Source organism: Saccostrea cucullata, unplaced genomic scaffold (genome assembly GCF_032062105.1).
Source record: "Saccostrea cucullata isolate Sc308-1 unplaced genomic scaffold, CSIRO_AGI_Scuc_v1 ctg3428, whole genome shotgun sequence".
Classification (NCBI taxonomy): domain Eukaryota; kingdom Metazoa; phylum Mollusca; class Bivalvia; order Ostreida; family Ostreidae; genus Saccostrea; species Saccostrea cuccullata.
In genome coordinates this window covers 28,791-47,063 of record NW_026936284.1, presented here as the reverse complement: position 1 = coordinate 47,063, position 18,273 = coordinate 28,791, and the positions used below count along the sequence as shown (strand labels likewise).

The 18,273-nt window shown below is 31.9% G+C and overlaps 1 pseudogene; it reads left to right on the top strand.

Moving 5' to 3' along the window:
* Positions 1–1,172: 1,172 nt before the first annotated feature.
* LOC134245212 (uncharacterized) lies at positions 1,173–17,524 on the top strand (annotated as a pseudogene).
* The last annotated feature ends 749 nt before the right edge of the window (positions 17,525–18,273 follow it).

Here is an 18,273-nt window from a genome sequence, read left to right as displayed (position 1 = left end):
ATTCTTTTTGGGGGCGGTGTCTTTTTTCACAGTATCCATTTTTCACATTCTAATTTTTTTGACCGATACATGTGTCCGTTTATTTTATATGTGTAGTATCAAATTGTTTTTTTTTTAATTTGCAAAAAAATTTGCGATTGAAAGTTATTTATTTATGAATTAAGTCGCCAATTACAGCAAATATTAGCCATTCGAACAGATCTTGAGTTACGGTCAAAATTTCATAATAACGGAGAACCCTGTTGAGATACTTGATTACTATGATGAATCACACCAGAAAACAATCGTCATGCGGAAATAAACGAAGTAAATAATGGGAAAAAATCTTGAACTTCAAATCGCTTCGATTTGTATTGTAACGAAATGGGTCTGAATAATCAAGACAATCAAGACTAGAAAAGCTTCTAATTGGATGAAAATCGAACAAAGACGATACCGAATTAAACTTTATCATTTTCTTAAATAAGTGTTGGTTGCATAAAATATAAATTCGAATCAGAAATGTGTATAACCTACAGGGACGTAGCAACCGGGGGGGGGGGCCACTTTTTTCCCCAACATATCCTTTACTATAGTAAATGTGCATTGATAGGATGGTTGGCCCCCCCCACTTTATAACCATAGTATAGTGATATCAAGGATTGTAAGGAATAAAAATGGAATTGATAGTAAGTTGGCTTTTGAACAAGTTTGCCACTACCCCCCCCCCCCACCACCACCACCACCACGAAATAGGATTTTGGAGTTTGGGCAACGTTTAATTTTCGTTTTTTTTCTGTGTTTGGTATTTTTTTTAAAGTAAAATTTAATGTTCTTAAAAAAGGGATCTGTCGTTTTGTCGATAGTAAATGATTATCAACTTTGTATATTACATATGAAAAACTGAAATACATATAAAGGTTTAAAACGTACTTGATGGAATCTCGTAATTTTCAAAAGGAAAGATGTATAATCTTTTTAATGTATTGTTAACTTTTTATTTACATAAGCTTAACTTCTTCCATCTCAATCGTATACACCCGAACGTAAAATTAAATGTGTAGAGCAGCCCTGTCCTCCAGGCTGCAAAAAACACTATCTTCTCCCTACTAGAATGTTCCAAATCCATCTCTCAGATTCTGTAATACCTTGTGGACATTAATGCATGCTCCTATTTCCACTTTGGGTAGTAGATGGCTTTTGGATTCCGAAAGGCAGAGGAATTTTGGGAAGAACAAGCTGATTTTGAGGCTTTGAAGAGTATGTATTATTTTTTAGATAAATCCCTTCTATGAATAAATGCTTTTTATATACTGTAAAATCACATATTTTCGAGAGATCAAATGTTCTTTGTTGGTGGAAAATATATTGGTTAATGGGAATTTGATTTCGTGATTTAAAAATAATTCAGAATTAATATATGTGAAAATTGCATTTCATGGTGGATATAAATTCGTGGGTCTCATCATACTTTAAAAACCACGAAAACTAACACCCCCCCCCCCGAAAATTAGTGATTTCACCGTATGTAGAAAAACAAACATAAATACCATGAATGGATTACATATAATCTTCTAACTGCAGAATTGGATTGGTATATTGCGATACGGTGTGTTTTCTAATATACACATTAAAACAAAACAACTTCATATTCATGTAGATTGGTAATTTCAAATTATCTTTCGTAAATAAGAGATGTGTTTTTTACCATCTCAAGATCATGAAGTTCGCCATCAACATGGAAGAGGGCCATGCAGTATATTTATATTAGATACATCTTCAAGTCTTGGGGAGGAGGGTTTTCAACAAATGAAAGAAACATTTAGCACAATAATTGATGGTATGAATATTTTAACTCCATATCTACTAATATGTTATTATGCCTTATCGTGTTCTAAATTATGGTCTGCTAATTAAAACATCGAAGAAATGAGGTTAAGAGCAAAATTAGGGACTACTTTTCTTCTTTGAGACAAAGAAAGCCTATTTAAAGAAAACAAACACTGGTCAAAACTCCAAGTTTGGTATAGTACTATTGGATTTGGATAATTTAAAATTGCAATATGCATCTATATGCTCCTCTTCTGCCTGTTTATATTTTTTTACAATGTATACTCGATTTTGTTGTGTATAGACATTTAAAGAAAGGAAATGCTGAATGGTAATTAGGTGTAATAATAATTCTAAAGATTCAAATAACCTGTTTATTGTATACAACGATTTCTGCATAGTCATAAATTTAAAACAAGAGGTCCATGGGCCGCATCACTCACCTGAGCACTGTACCTCGGAAAAAAAGCACAAATCAGTTAATTATTAAAAAGTTTAAACCCAAAAGTGATCCCAATTAATCCTTAAAGGGGATAGGGTATGATATAAACAAACTTGAATTTAATCAAACTAATTAGAAGGATGCTGGGATATTTCTTTGAGAAACTGTGGCTTTATTGCCCTTTACATTTCAACTTACATTGTGGCCCCGCCCTACCCCCGGGGGTCATGACTTGAACAAACACTACCTGAGAATGCTTCCATATGAATATGACTAATCATGGCTTTGCCATTCTTGAAAAGAAATTTTTTAAAGAATTTTTCCATATATTTCTTTGAAAAACTTTAATCGTCCATTGTGGCCCCGCCCTTACCCTGAGGGTCATGATTTGAGCAAACCTGAATCTATACTACCTTAGGATGCTTCCATATAAATATGATCATTCAAGCCTTTGCTATTCTTGAGAAGATTTTTAAATAAATTCCCTATATAATTCTATGTAAAACTTTGATCGGCTATTGTGGTCACCTGGGGGTTATAGCTTGAACAAAGTTGAATCTAGACTACCTGAGGATGCTTCCTTATAACTTTCATTTTTCCTGGCCCAGTGGTTCTTGAGAAGAAGATTTTTAATGAGTTTTCCTATATATTTCTATGTAAAACTTTGATCGACCATTGTGGCCCCGCCCTACCTCCAGGGGTCATTATTTGAGAAAAAATGAATCTACACTATACCTGAGGATGCTTCCATAGAAATATGATCTTCATGCCTTTGCTATTCTTGAGTAAAAGATTTTTAAAGAATAACTTTATATGTTTCTATGTATAATTTTTGTCCGGCCAGTGTAGCCAGGCCCTTACCGGGGGGGGGGGGGGGGGGAGGATGCTTCCCTATAAGTTTCATTTTTCCTGACAAAGTGGTTCTTGAGAAGAAGATTTTTAAAATGTACGACCAAATTTTCACTAATTCTTAATTATCTCCCCTTGAATAAAGGCGTGTCCCTTCGTTTGAACAAACTTGAATTCCTTGTATCGAAGAATACTTTGTGCAAAGTTTGGTTGAAACTGGCCCAGCGGTTCTTTAGATGAAGATGAAAATGTAAGAAGTTAACGACAACAACGACGACGACAATGACGAAGACAACAGCGACGACATACAACGGAAAAATTTTGATCAGAAAAGCTCATTTGAGCCGAAGGCTTTCGTATATATGATTTGCCTGTGAGTTCTACTTAAATCCTTTGGATTGGAAATGTTTAATATTGATAATATATTTTGCTTGAGAAAAAATGGAAAATTAAAAATAATGTTCGAATATTGATTGCTAAACGCAATATATCTAAAATATTTTTTTTAGAATGCGCAAACCACCCAGACATCGATGAAAATGTAGCTGTTATATTATGTGGAAAACACACAAGATTTCAACGCTATTATTCAAATCAATACAAGGATATAAAGCATTGCCTAAGTAACATAATTATAATTATTGTCCAACAAGATTTTATAATTATTATAATTGTTCTTAAAAACGCTTTATTCGCTCTTTATACTCTCAATTATAGTTTTAAAATATTCTAGATTGATAATTTGTTCTTTAAATATATATATTGACAACACTTACTGCAATACAATTGAATATCTAGCTATAGGTTATACTCAGATATAATACTTTGAATAATATTTATATTCTTTGTTTAGATGACGTTGAATTTGGAGGAGGAACACCTCTAACAGCAGCGTTCATCTTAGCTACAGCGAGCTTATCCCGTGAGGTAGGTAAGTTGATATTTTTATTACTTTATTATTCAGAAAAAGTACCATTACATTTATATATTCCAAAAAATATGGTTTTCAATACTTTTTAGCAAATAAAGTTGTCTCTTCGCAAGCCACGTCTTCTATCAACTTAGATTTTAATCAAAAACTCTTATAAACAAAACGTTATCTTAATGCGCAAGTGCTTATTAATTATGGTAATTAATGTCAAAAGATGTTCTTTCTTTCTTAAATAAACAAAATCTGCTGGATAGCGTAGCGTAATGTGTCAAATTGCAGTATTATTTCTCACACGTAAAGAACGACTATAAACGACGCAACACATTGCATCATATTCCTGTTAATTTTTATATTGTAAGCTGTTGTATCATTCTCTAATAGGACATACCAAAAGAATAGGTGACTTTCATGTTCATCCAAGAATAATTGGAGGATGCTTCCCTATAAGTTTCATTTTTCCTGACAAAGTGGTTCTTGAGAAGAAGATTTTTAAAATGTACGACCAAATTTTCACTAATTCTTAATTATCTCCCCTTGAATAAAGGCGTGTCCCTTCGTTTGAACAAACTTGAATTCCTTGTATCGAAGAATACTTTGTGTAAAGTTTGGTTGAAACTGGCCCAGCGGTTCTTTAGATGAAGATGAAAATGTAAGAAGTTAACGACAACAACGACGACGACAATGACGAAGACAACAGCGACGACATACAACGGAAAAATTTTGATCAGAAAAGCTCATTTGAGCCGAAGGCTTTCGTATATATGATTTGCCTGTGAGTTCTACTTAAATCCTTTGGATTGGAAATGTTTAATATTGATAATATATTTTGCTTGAGAAAAAATGGAAAATTAAAAATAATGTTCGAATATTGATTGCTAAACGCAATATATCTAAAATATTTTTTTTAGAATGCGCAAACCACCCAGACATCGATGAAAATGTAGCTGTTATATTATGTGGAAAACACACAAGATTTCAACGCTATTATTCAAATCAATACAAGGATATAAAGCATTGCCTAAGTAACATAATTATAATTATTGTCCAACAAGATTTTATAATTATTATAATTGTTCTTAAAAACGCTTTATTCGCTCTTTATACTCTCAATTATAGTTTTAAAATATTCTAGATTGATAATTTGTTCTTTAAATATATATATTGACAACACTTACTGCAATACAATTGAATATCTAGCTATAGGTAATACTCAGATATAATACTTTGAATAATATTTATATTCTTTGTTTAGATGACGTTGAATTTGGAGGAGGAACACCTCTACCAGCAGCGTTCATCTTAGCTACAGCGAGCTTATCCCGTGAGGTAGGTAAGTTGATATTTTTATTACTTTATTATTCAGAAAAAGTACCATTACATTTATATATTCCAAAAAATATGGTTTTCAATACTTTTTAGCAAATAAAGTTGTCTCTTCGCAAGCCACGTCTTCTATCAACTTAGATTTTAATCAAAAACTCTTATAAACAAAACGTTATCTTAATGCGCAAGTGCTTATTAATTATGGTAATTAATGTCAAAAGATGTTCTTTCTTTCTTAAATAAACAAAATCTGCTGGATAGCGTAGCGTAATGTGTCAAATTGCAGTATTATTTCTCACACGTAAAGAACGACTATAAACGACGCAACACATTGCATCATATTCCTGTTAATTTTTATATTGTAAGCTGTTGTATCATTCTCTAATAGGACATACCAAAAGAATAGGTGACTTTCATGTTCATCCAAGAATAATTGGAGGATGCTTCCCTATAAGTTTCATTTTTCCTGACAAAGTGGTTCTTGAGAAGAAGATTTTTAAAATGTACGACCAAATTTTCACTAATTCTTAATTATCTCCCCTTGAATAAAGGCGTGTCCCTTCGTTTGAACAAACTTGAATTCCTTGTATCGAAGAATACTTTGTGTAAAGTTTGGTTGAAACTGGCCCAGCGGTTCTTTAGATGAAGATGAAAATGTAAGAAGTTAACGACAACAACGACGACGACAATGACGAAGACAACAGCGACGACATACAACGGAAAAATTTTGATCAGAAAAGCTCATTTGAGCCGAAGGCTTTCGTATATATGATTTGCCTGTGAGTTCTACTTAAATCCTTTGGATTGGAAATGTTTAATATTGATAATATATTTTGCTTGAGAAAAAATGGAAAATTAAAAATAATGTTCGAATATTGATTGCTAAACGCAATATATCTAAAATATTTTTTTTAGAATGCGCAAACCACCCAGACATCGATGAAAATGTAGCTGTTATATTATGTGGAAAACACACAAGATTTCAACGCTATTATTCAAATCAATACAAGGATATAAAGCATTGCCTAAGTAACATAATTATAATTATTGTCCAACAAGATTTTATAATTATTATAATTGTTCTTAAAAACGCTTTATTCGCTCTTTATACTCTCAATTATAGTTTTAAAATATTCTAGATTGATAATTTGTTCTTTAAATATATATATTGACAACACTTACTGCAATACAATTGAATATCTAGCTATAGGTTATACTCAGATATAATACTTTGAATAATATTTATATTCTTTGTTTAGATGACGTTGAATTTGGAGGAGGAACACCTCTAACAGCAGCGTTCATCTTAGCTACAGCGAGCTTATCCCGTGAGGTAGGTAAGTTGATATTTTTATTACTTTATTATTCAGAAAAAGTACCATTACATTTATATATTCCAAAAAATATGGTTTTCAATACTTTTTAGCAAATAAAGTTGTCTCTTCGCAAGCCACGTCTTCTATCAACTTAGATTTTGATCAAAAACTCTTATAAACAAAACGTTATCTTAATGCGCAAGTGCTTATTAATTATGGTAATTAATGTCAAAAGATGTTCTTTCTTTCTTAAATAAACAAAATCTGCTGGATAGCGTAGCGTAATGTGTCATATTGCAGTATTATTTCTCACACGTAAAGAACGACTATAAACGACGCAACACATTGCATCATATTCCTGTTAATTTTTATATTGTAAGCTGTTGTATCATTCTCTAATAGGACATACCAAAAGAATAGGTGACTTTCATGTTCATCCAAGAATAATTCTTATTTCGGACGGTAGACCAACTGATTTTACTGCTACTGGTGAAACTGAAGATTCATCGGCTTATGAAACCGAAGAGGTAGTCTTTATAATTTCAAAAATGAGGTATATCATTGACAAAAAGTTGATGAAACACAAATATCAACAATATCGTTTAAAGTCATTATATTGCAAGTTCTATGGTCGATACAATGATCTTGTCAGCAAATAAAATTTATTATAAGTCAAATGCTGAATGACTTCTTTATACTGACTGTTAGACTATAATTTATAACCTGAGTTGGCCCCATATCTTTCTGGTTTTTACCCAATCATATTAAGGACCACGCGGCATGTATGACTGTCGACAGGAGATGCTCACTCCTTCATGGCACCTGATCCCATCTCTGATGTTTTGGAGGTCTGTATTTGCTCTGCTCCAGTTTTGTATTACGTGTTGTAATCTTTACCCAAATCATCAGGTCAAGTGTCAAATTGAACTGAAGTTGCAGGGAAATGAACATGTACACGTGCACAGAGTAGAATCTTGTACTAACATGGGTATTTTGTCAGGAAATGTGTGCAATCTCTCTCTGCTATCAGAAGATAATTTCCTAAAGAAAGGATATTGAATTCTCCATGGCAGCTGATCTTACCATTATTCTTTGCGTCGTTTCAGCTGATATTTTTTTTAAATAGACATTTAAAATAATAACTGCTCGTTTTATTTACATTTCATGGTTCATATTAGCATCGTTGTTGATTATACGCAGTATATCATACTAGTTATCATATATCGTCGATTGTATTTCGGTTAACTTTTTCAGGATAAAACTAAGATGCTTGATTATGTGAGAGGTATTGGAAACGTGCATCCTATCTTCTCCGTTCTTGTGGGAAGTAACCCTGATGTGGTATTTGTCCTTCCTTTATATACATATGATAATTAATGTTAGCTGGTGTTTATTTTCACTCCCGTAAGTACCTTAAAAATTTCATAAGACGTGACATAAGCTAAAGCGATTTCAATTTATTTTGTCTATTTATGCATAGGTAACTCTAGACTTAATGTCTGCTCAGTCCAGGGGAGGAAAAATTGTATATTGAGGAAGCAAGGCAGTTCGCCAAGTATTCAGAAAATATGGTAAGTTAAATAGCCAAAATAAAGGAAATTTTCTTTAAATCAATTTTATTTTCTGAAACGTGTACATGCATATACATTAATTTGAATCAATTTATTGTTCTAGAAAACTGCTTCTATGTTATCGTTTACAATGAAAAATGATGGCTTTGACCGCGAAATGATTCTGACATTCTGGCTTGCAAATTCCCTGAAAGATACTTTCCAGAACTTGACCAGGTAAAATGGAAATTAAAAGGTTTATCATTCTTGTACTAAAATAACTAAAAATATGAATTATATTAACTTTTAATCATTATCATTTGTATTGGTCAGTCATGTTTTAGCTCATCAGAGTTGAAAGCAAGTGACCTTTTCTGATCATCATTGTTTTAGCTCAAAATTCAAGTGAGTTTTCTGATCACATGTTGTCCGTTGTCCGTCAGTCCATTTGTCCGTCAATAAACTTTTCACATTATCTTCTTCTCAAGCTAATTTTAACCAGTCTTGGTACAAAGTATTCTTTTAAGAATGGGAATGTAAAATGATAAAATGCAAGGCTAAGACCCTATCAAGGGAAGATAGTTAAGAAAAAAATAGGATGGGGTTACAAAAAATCCTCTACTCAGTAACTACAAGACAAGAAAAGCTGAAGATTACTTGGAAGCATCCCTGGGTAATGTAAATTATAAATTGGTACAATAGGTTTTACAGGGGGGAGGGGCATCTGGTGGAGAACAGCATAGCCAACGAAAATCAGGTAAACGTTCTGGTCCCTGGACGCCTTGTTTTAATTTTAAAGTCAAATACATTTTAATACCCTTAAAATGCCTTAAATATAAATACATTTTTAGAAAGATATAGTTGAAATATTCTCAAAGAAGTCACTATACAAATCATGGGATGAAATATGTACAGAGCATGATGAAGAAATGAATTACGTATTCCAAGAAAGAGATCCAGGAATGCTTCCTTTGGGGAGCAGAGTCAAGCGTGGACGTGATTGGAAATGGAATAATCAGGATAACAATGGGCCAGGAACGGTTATAGGACATTCAGAAAAAAGTAAATCTTATTGTTATTTAATTGTAATCTCATCCTAGATGTTTAAACTAGTCCACAGTTTGAAATACATATTTTATATGTGGTAAATCATCAGGTTTTATGAAATTATTATATCTTTTTAAATAAAGGATGTTGACAATTTTTTAGCTTTAAAATAAAAACCATTCTCGGTCAAAAAATTAGTTGTTTTTAACAGAAATGTCATTGTAGTTTATGTTTAAGAAATAACAATCGAATTACAGTACCCGCATCGTTATTCTTTACAGGATACACGATACGATAGGATACACGCACGATACGATAGGATACACGCACGATACGATAGGATACACGCACGATAGGACAGGATACACGCACGATAGGATAAACGCAAAACACGATAAACGCAAAACACGATACACGCAAAACACGATAAACGCAAAACACGATAGACCTGATAAACGATCTACACGATAGGATAAACGCAAAACCTGATAGGATTGTTTCAAAATGCGGAACGTTTTTTGACAAGACGAAAAGATTATTTTGAATTAAATATAAAGATTAAAGATTATTTAAATTAGATTATATTTTAATTTAGATACTCGCAGAGCTTCAAATCTAAACTATAAAGTACATTTTATTATTATAAAAAGATCCTGAGATCTCTGTATTAATTTTACAAAAGTTGTTTATTTCTATATGTAAAAAAAATCGCAGTGATTAAATGGATTTTTATGAAATGGCGACTGTATTTTTTTTTTAATTTCTTCTCAAGTGTGTGAATTTTGAAACTCTATAAACAGATTTATTTTTTATGAAAAATATACATTGTAATTTTCTATCGAATAAATTTATCTACAAGTACCAAGTTATTTCACGGAAGAAATTTACGCAATAAATTAAATATTTGTATTTAATGTCTAAAGCTTACAATCTGCGATGTATCCAAAAATCGCAATTAAATATTAATATCTTAGAAAATAATACAAGTAGAAGACTGGCCGGAAGAAAGGTTTAAAGAAAACGGCTTTAACAAAATTAATAAATTTAACATGATAGATCTATCAAGAACGAAACAGTTCAAGAAAATTAAATTTTCTGAATAGAAATCTAAATAATTATTATATAATGGCGATCTGCATTAATACATGTAAACTGTGTCATGAGAATATGAATCTGCTACAACTGCAATGTACGTTTACGCTAAGCTCTGACTTATGTACATGTAAACATTTTAAATTACAGATACTTAAAACTTCGTATTTATTAACGAACATTGAATGGTTAAATACTTTCTTCTTTACAATACACAACAGAAAAATTAATTACCAAATATTAAAAGAGTGAAATGTGACTTTTCCGACTAAATAATTATAAATCACTGCTATTAAACTCTGTGTGTACTGTTTCTAATAATAACGAAAAATAGGTATAATTCGGCAAATGAATTATTAAACCTTAAAAATCATTTTACACTGACCCGGTAATCTCATATTAGGCATATTCGAAGGGCGGTATTTTGAAAGTCCGCGACCAATTTAAAATTAGATAAACAAGATCTAACCAAATAGCCAAATATAATATTGAATTCTTAAATAATGTTACATACGTATGGAATAAAATCGATTAATACAATAAATTGATTCGGTGTATTTATTAGTCTTGCATGGTCACGGCGGATCAGACGACTCCTTTTATTTTATTTTTATACATGTAGTAAGATACCGTTAAAAATATTGCGAGCTAATTTTCATAGTTTAGAATGTTAGAACTATTTCATCCGTTTCTACGATCAATGAAATTGTTTCCTAGAATTTATTTTGTCCGTTTTACGTAGAAAACCCGATGACCCGAAAGTGCACGTACCATAAGTGCAGCATATTTTTTTATGTTTATGAAAAGACTTATTTACATAAACATAATGGAAACATTGTACGAAATGAAAAAGAATCAACGGAGTGAGTTTAGGGACTTCTTTAGGTGTTTGAATTTTTATTTCACATTCAAGATGATTTTTTAATCCATAAATCGTACAATTATTTAATGTATTTTGAATTAAATCTTTGATAAAATTGTTCAAACAAGTTAGGAACAAAATCCAGAAAATAAGTAGATGCGTTTCATTAGAACCAGGTAGTATTCGAGGTTACTAATTGACCCCAGGTGAGAAATCAGTACAGGTATGTTGACGGTGATCACACACACATACACGGGCCGAGGTGTCAGTTAGGGGAGAAGGGGGAGGGGGTGGTTGACCGCACAGGGAGACAGTGTGCTAATTAGAGAGCTACACATACGTGTCAGTTTTCTTGTAAGGAAAGGTCTTCGATTTATTTTGATTTTTGGCATCCCGATGGATTATATTTTGAGTTTATTTCCACGCCGAAAAGGTAAGCTGTTAAAAAACTTCATGTTTTCCCCTGTACATGTATATATTATTTTAATGTTATCTAATGCCAGATAGAATTAATGAAAATCTTCTATTTTATAGTAACATCCATGGTGTGATAAATTGGGTAGAATATTTTCATTGATTATATTTTATAATTTTGATTTCTTTCATTAATTTAGACATATGTCAAGGAATTTCTAATTAGCTTTAAAAAATAAATTTAAAATTTGAACGTATACGGCCAAAACATACATGCCAACTTTTGAAAATTCCCATGGGGGATTTTGCGCGTGACGACAATTTTTAAAGCTTTAAATTCGCAACATTTTGTCGTGAACCTGAATCTTATTGTGTTTTCACTGATATCTATATCATTATTTATTATACATAATACATGTTCCTCATTTGAACATTTTTCTTCTTATTTCTTTCATATCATTCAATGCACCTTCCAACATAAGTCTGAATCTGATTCAGCAACCAAAACAATTTATAGTTTCAACAATTTAATAACAAATTTAAGAATAATACAGTGGTACATGAAACATGAAAGCAATATTGCATTGTTAAAATCTGGTTACTAAAATAGCTACTATTATAATTCAAGCAAATAAAATGTTACAAACTAAAAGAACATCATGTACATGTAGTTATTACTAGTACCTTGTACAGTTTCAACAATTTAATAACAAATTTAAGAAAAATACAGTGGCACATGATGCATAATGAAAACAATATTGCATTGTCCCACATGAGAATTTGGATGCAATATTCCGCTGTCAGGGAACATCGTTTTACAAAGCTTGGTAAAGCAGTCTGCGACAAGAAACGGGAGGTTATGCTGTGCCACAAAATTGGCAAACAAAACCTCGGCACGTATCACATCTACAACATTGAATTTAGAATTTTTTTAAAACATAAAATTAAATCAAAGTTAATGCATGTAAACTGTTCATTATCACATATAAATATATATCTGTCAACTTACCCTCATCTTGGTCGAGTTTTGTACTGGTGAAGAAGTTTCTGGCAGACGGTGTCGAATTCTGTGACTTCAAAGTATTTTGGTGCAGGGCTGTGTTCATATGCTTTGTCACGCCATTCAGTCCACCATGGTCAACCTTGAAGTCTCTGTTGCACACTCTGCAATATGCATGAGCCTGTCCTTGTTTTGACTTCGCCAACCATCCGGTGAATCTTGCGTCAGCCTCCCATTTTTCCAGGTATTTCGATGCTGATCTATTCTTTTTTCGTGGTGGAGTTGCACCCATGGTGGATCGATATGCGAGATTCCCGATTGATCTCCACCATACCCCAGAATAGCATTAATTGTTATCAAAACATGATACATGCTCATAATTGACTGAGTAATCGTCACAGTACACACAGGTAGGTATCCTCGATAGGTAAATTACACGCGACCTAAGCGTGACGAATTCGGGAAATTTCATTGGTTAATAATACGAGAGTTTAACGAGATTTCACGGGTGCAAGATGTTTCGGGACCCCGACGTTTCGGGACTTAGGTACACGACGATTCGGGACTAGCGATAAGACGGTTCGGGACTTGCGGCAAGACGTTTCGGGACTTGGGTTAAATTTTTCGGGATTTCAATAAATACTGAAATAAATAACACATTTAGCTAAAATTATTTATTTATTTTATTAATGTATCATTAGATAAATATATGGACAGACATTAAACTTTATAAAATAATTTTTTTTTATAATTTAATCGCCATAGATACGTTTTCTCTTTAATAAAAAGAAATTTTTTCGGGATCTCAACAAATTATTTTATTATGGTGATATAGCATATTATTCTAAGTACACAGAGTACGTAATATTTAATTTTTATGTATATATAAAATAAAAAAATTCATAAAGATATACTTTGATGGGTTTTTTTTTTCATAACAGACGAATAAGAATAAATCTTTACAATATTTGTATTGATTTCTTTTTATTTCTTGTCCAAAATTTAATCTTCTCAGGTTGATGATATATATTTTAAAATATTCAAGTGATCTCCAGCTACCGTCGAATATATCTTTAAAAATATGTCAGTGAATTGTTATAACAACAACTAGGACCAGGTACACATATCCCATAGGGAAGTGTTACGTACATGTATAAAGACGCCGCCGGTAATGGGGACTGAAAAGATTGTGTGGTTTCTATTGAAATTATTTTAAGAAAATAAAAATCTAAAAATATGCAAAAAAATATCGTTTGTTTATTGGTAAATGAAATAATTACAAATCAAACAATATTTATATAACAGTAATAATTTTCCCATCATCAAAAGTTCAATAAAATATAAAGGTTTTCAAAATGATTTGATTGATTTTCTCTATTTTTTTCCCAAACAGTTTCAAATATTTTTTTTTTCAAAAAGTTTTATCATAGTATCTATTGTAAGATTCCTCCCTGGAAATGTTACGAAAACATTTTTAAAGTTTCCAAAACATTGTAAATAAACATATTTTACAAATGTTGCGAGAATATTTCCCTACATGTAGATTTTTAAAAAATACCATACTTTTAAAAAAAGAATATTAAATGGTATAAACAACATGATTTCATTTGATATCGTTTGAAATAATGTTTTTAAAAATATTCTAAATTTCATCATAGCTTTATCTATTTAATGTGGCTAGGTGAATATTTAATAAAAAATAAAATTTAAGTTGACCTGTTAACGTAGTCATTTTTTTTTAAAAATCTGGAATGTCTTTTAAACACTTTCACAACGTACATGTAAAATGAAAAATTTAATATTTGCAAATTAAATAATATTTAGTATTTATTTACAGTATCATTTAAACAGTGTGTCATGTACCTAATTATGTAACATCACATAATATTACGCACTGGTCGGGTATATATGAAGATCGATAATTAAGTTTCATTGAGATTTGTAGTCTGTGTATACACAGTAAACATAACAACTACCCGTAAAACGTAAAGTTTTTACTGCACATGTGCTAGCTTGAGCCTTTGTTAATTCTGTAAACAAATATGAAATCAAACACATAAAAACAAAAGTAAACAAGTTTTATTTCATTTCCTTAACAAAATATATAGAAGTCCCGAAACGTGTTAGCCCAAGTCCCGAAACGTGTTAACCCAAGTCCCGAAACGTGTTGTCAGGTCCCGAAACGTCGGGGTCCCGAAACGTCGCGGTCCCGAAACATCCAGAATTCGATTTCACGATTGTCCCGATTTCAAACTCGGGTCAAGTCGGAAAATCGGAAATTTTGGTCGAAAAATGGCCAAATCGGGATTTAGGGGTAATTTTGCTTTCACGATCGGGATAGCGGGATGGCTTAGTAAAATCGGAAGAATCCCGCCTAAATCGGGAAAGTTGGCATGTATGCCAAAATCGTTGTTAAAATCATCTGGATCATTGTCTTATGTTATATTATATTTGTAACATCAAGACTTTAAATAATTGTGCATACATGCAGGTCAGACGCGTAAACATATTTCTAACGTTATCAGACGATAAACAAGGAAAAACAGAATATTGCATGAAAAAAAGATACATTTCAATATGCTGCTTATTATTTATTTATTTGCTTTTTGTCTACGCAAACATCGTAGCTTACCAAAAGTCTTTCTCCGCGGTAACTCCGATTCATTTGAGAAAATCATATTAATAGTATTTAATTTTGACAAAATAAATCATACAATTCGATAAATTATTTATTTAAAAAAAGGACCAGGTGATCGATCTACTTATGATTTCATTTCCGAAAAATAAAGTTACTGTTTAAATTTTGACAATTACTCTCTGCTTTACCATGAAATAATTATTTTATTTATTTAATTAATCATTTATTTATAAATCAATTTATTCATTCATGAAATACGCTATTACTTATTTTAAATCTTTCTACGCTTTAATATTTCTTATATTGATGAAAATGAAAGGGATAAATCTTTATTTTCTCTTTTTCGGTTGAATTAATCTTATTTTTATTAACAAAACGAAAAAGAAACTCGGAATAGCTCAGTAGTTTCTTAACATAGTAAAGATAAAAAGCGAGGGTTTCCGAATATACACGATAAACGCAAAACACGATACACGATAGAACCTGATAAACGATCTACACGATAAACGCAAAACACGATAAACGGAAAACACGATAGAAAACGCAAAACCTGATAAACGGAAAACACGATACGATAGGATACGATAGGATACACGCACGATACGATAGGATACACGCACGATACGGTAGGATACACGCACGATAGAACACGATAGAATTGTAAAGAATAACGATGCGGGTACTGTAACAGGCACAGGTATGGGGCCGCGTGTATTATACCCTTTACACGTAAAAGTGCACGTGTAGAAAATCATTCAATTTGATAGCAAAACTTATGATGTACTTCTAATATGTCTGGGATTTCTGCCTTATATTTTTAACCACTCTCTCCAAACAATTTGTTACTTACCTTAGTTTTTTGGCATTTTTAAATATATCTTCCTGATCATCCAAGCAAACTCAATCATGCTTTTATGATCATTAAGTTACTTTCTAAAAGATTTTCCACTTTGACAATATTAAAACATATCTCTTATGACTTCAGATGACTGATATTGTCTTTCAGTTGCCTGGTTAAATGTAGAATGGGACACTGGCTCGAGATAACCATACAGATACGGACCTATAATGGATAAATATGATGTAACTGTATGTAACGAACCTAGAATTTTGTACAAAGAAAGTATTGCTGTTGGTTCTCTCGTCAAAAAAGGTAACAATGATTTAGTCATTTCTATAAAGTATAATATGTGATAAAAATGTCTACTATATGCGGGCTAGGATGAGGCTGTCTGAAAGATATCACGTTGTAGCATCAGACTAGTCTAGCTGACATACAAATTGTGTATATTAAATGCATTTTGAAGCATTTTATGTCAATCTTATCATAGCTGATTCCTTAGAAATTTTGAATTTTAACTAGGCCCAGATTGGGATTGGAGAGACCAGGAAAAGAGTAACCTGAGTATCGGATCAGTTTACAGACGTAAACACAATGGAATCGTCCTTGTGAGTTCATGATATTGTTAATATTTTACTCTTTTCCGTCACAAATATATTTTTGAAATTAAAATTTTAAATTTATCAAAATTATGATTATGTTAAATGTAAAAAATTTAAAATTCCCGTTTATAATAGTTAACATGTAAATGAACTTAAACTTTCAAAAACACAGGTTTATTGCATTTTTTACTGTCAAAGTCGGATCCATCCATTTCACATGACAAATGATAGAAGTCTCGCACGTTCCAATTCTTACTCAAATTTCACAAATAGACACAAAAAACAATTATGTTTTCGTACAGGTGCGATGGCAAAACGGGCAAACAACAGAAAAACAGATTTGGGCATCGTGGGAAATTTGATCTATGGGTCTGGTAAATATCCGTTCTTAATACATTGAATATACTGGTAATTCTGCCATGTTCAGTTGTATTCAGCGATAAAAGCCAATTGTATCAACTGACATCGCTAATTTCTACCGACAGCTTCACAATTTATACTTTTTAAAGTTATTTGGGAAATATTTATTTATTACGTTACAACTTTTCCAATTCAGTACTTACAAATATAACTTTAGAAGCTATTTAACTTACTCTTCATAAATTATGTTCTTCAAATGTATGAAATCATAATTATTAAGTACCAGTATTTAAACAGCGACCCATTCTCAGCGGAAACTGTTGAGTATCTCCAAGAACAAATTAGGAAGGCGGAACTTAGTGAGTCATCTGTGGAACATTCTGAAAGTTCTCCTTCAAATGGTGCGCTTCTAGAGAATTCTTACCTGACATGTTGTACTTTTGTTTAAATTAAACTGACATTTTTCTTCTGAACAAAAAATTGATTGAAATTTCTTTTCGTTTTACGTAGCAGCCTGTGCATTTAAAAATGATGTTGATATCAAATCCAGCAAGATTTACGAAAATTCCAATGCTGGACTTTCTCTCTTGACATTGCCTAAAGGGAAATATTTCAAAAACGACAAATGTGAAGACAAATCAACGGATGTAGAAGCTGATGGGATGTTAAATTCTTTAACTTTTCCTTCATCAGATCAGTGGCTTTGGAAAGATAAACAAGGCCAGTGGAACCCGTATCCGAGAAAAATTAACAACAAAATAAACAGATGTTATTTACGAAATCCTAATTCTACTGTTATTGTAACAATCGAAGAAAACACGTAAGTTAGAAGTCCGTTGTTAACAAAACAAAAGGAATAAGAACTAGATACGATCTCGTTGCGAGCAACGAGTGGGTCTTCCGTCCTATTCCTGATAAGATGAGATTTTGATTGAGATTTTCATTCTAAAATAATGATTTTCCATAACCTGTATTAAGACATTGAACATTAAAGACTTAAAAAATCCACTTTTGGCCCCTCACGGCCCCTAATATTAGGAATCAGCCCTTTTTTCTTCATATCATCTTAAAGCTCTCATGAATTTCATAATTTTTTGTTTAACAACTATTCAGAGATTGTTTTTCGTTTTTGAGTTACTTCCAAAAGAAAAATTTAGGGGCCAACCCTTCAACTCCTTAATGGGGACGTTTAGTGAA